This window comes from Drosophila innubila (assembly GCF_004354385.1).
Source record: "Drosophila innubila isolate TH190305 chromosome 3R unlocalized genomic scaffold, UK_Dinn_1.0 2_E_3R, whole genome shotgun sequence".
Classification (NCBI taxonomy): Eukaryota; Metazoa; Arthropoda; class Insecta; order Diptera; family Drosophilidae; genus Drosophila; species Drosophila innubila.
Window position 1 is genome coordinate 8,599,693 of NW_022995380.1, and position 2,471 is coordinate 8,602,163.

Genomic DNA, 2,471 nt, shown 5'->3' on the forward strand with positions numbered 1-2,471 from the left:
TAAGGTAAAACTTGACTGAGGTTTAAATTCTAATTGAATGAATGTTACTTATTTAGGAAATGTATTCAACATATATTTCAATTAAAATACATAAACATAATTGTGTGCTCCATCTACATAAAATAAGGGAAAGTTAGGATCAAAACAACAACAGCAATAAAATCGATTTTCCAGTTCAATAATATTAAGAGTACATAGAGTCGAATAAATAACAAAATTGAATTAACTTTTTATAGGGGTTGGAAGTTTAGGAAGAATAATTACTGAATGTGAGTGAACTTTTTACGACAAAACATTGCTGTCAAATTACGTAAGATTTCTGATAAAAATAAAATATGAATGGCTTTTTTTTTAGATTACTTTTATTTATTGTATTTCTTACAATAAATTTAATATATGTCTTGTAGTAAATATTTTTCCAAATTACAACGATTTAAGCAAGATAAAGTTAATGTATTTGACGTTTGCTTCTATTCCAAATCATTACATATGTATGTATCTTTATTAAAAATACATAATTTTGAAAAGTTAGTTTAAATAAAGTAATACTTCTAAGACTAGGAAGACGCTTTGTTAAAAATGTTCTGCTTGACTGTACATTTGATCAAGTTGTCCTTACTCAGTTTCGCAACTGGCAGTCAGTTTTAAGTAAATGAAGATTGCTTTAAATCGCATTTGTGTCTCAATTCATTGCCAACTCGTTGTCGGCTAATGAACCTCAAAACTCTTTGCATTACCAAGCCACGATTCTTTTCACAGTCCGTTGTTGAGCTGCTTTCGCTAGTTGCCAGTAAAACTTTATTGCATTTTACTGCGGCTCGAGTTCTTTTTTTCTTTATTTTTTTTTTATTAATTTATTAAAAGCCAATGCCTGTCGACGACAACGATGACTATTCGCGATTCGAGTGGTTCGAGCGATTCAAGCGACTCAAACGATGCGAACGCATCGTAAACCTTGCCAAAATCATCATCAGGCGGCGTTTGCTGCAACCCACTCAAATGAAATGTAAATCTCGCTGCGGGCCGCACATAAAGCAGCCGTAAGGCAACAAACGGTGGCAAGCAGTCGTTGTGGCAGCAGCGAAATAAGCCGCACTCGCAATGGCCTGCGATTTACGTGCTCTCAAATTTAATGCGGTGCGTTGGCAGCACTGCCAATACACCAAATACACCAAATACAACCAACATGGTCAACATTGCCGCCATCATCGCAAGCTATCTGCGTACTCGTATTTATTTAATTCCATTTTGGTTTTCAATCAACCGATAGAATTTGCGCAGCTCTTTCATTTATCGCTTTATAAAAGGCAAAAGCAGCTGTTGTCATTATCATTCTCATCGTCATTATTATCCAACAGGCTTGCTTTAAACATTTTTCATGCTACTTTCCGCATTCTCATAATTTATGCATGATGATTGCCAGAAATAAACCAAATTTTGTGCAAGAAAAATATTATACTCTCTCACTCTCTCTCTCTCTCTCGCTCTTTTTCTGTCTTGCTGGCTTGTCATTATTTTTGGAAAACTATTTGCCACGCGATTTAACAGTGAAATTTACTTTGATATCGCACAAAATTCGAGTAAGCAGCGCTTATGTGTGAAAAAGGGAAATTTAAATCAAATGTGAACACATTGAATTTTTCATAGCATTTTATAGTATACATCGCAGCGTTGACAAGAGGGTGAGTCACTTGAGGGTTGGGGCAGGTCGATTGGTTGGTTGCTCTTGCCACGTTGTCGTTGTCTATTTGGCAGTTGCCAAAGCGTCGCGTCGTCTAATTCCCCAGTCAGCTATGGCATTCAGTCAGTCAGCCAAGCTCCAGAGTGCGCACATGTGCAAGCATGTATGTGTGTGTGTGTGTGTTGGTTTTTGCTTTGATAAAAACCGAAATTAATTATTGAAAAGGCCGCTGCTGAGAGTCTGCCTGCCTGTTGGCATAACATCGCGTCGATTCGCGCTCATTTCATGTCGCAGCCTGTTGAAATTTTAAAAGGCGTTCAAGCGAAAACAGTTGGCGCATTAGTGCAAGCACACACACACACATACACACATGCATACAAATGTATACTCTGCACACACACACACATACAGCTTCCGTTTACGCTTGAAATCTCAAAATGTATTTACTTTGTGTGAGCAAAATTGTCACCATTAACCGCAAGTGGCAACTAGTTTGGTGATTAAAAGGGGTAAAAGAGAGAGAAAGCGAGAAAGACAGAAAGACAGAGAGGCAAGCAGCAAGCCCGCATTCTACTACATACAAGCTTAAGCGAGCAAACAAATTAGGATTTAATTATACATAGCCAAAAATCCTTGAAAGAAAAGTAAAAACTAAATTCGTCACTTGTGCGTTTCATTAACTTTTGTGAAAATGCAACAAACCAAGCGAAAATGAGTGCAACAACAAATACAAGTGGCAGCAGCAGCAGCAACAACTCCAAATTCAACGACAATAAGTATCTCAAGTATT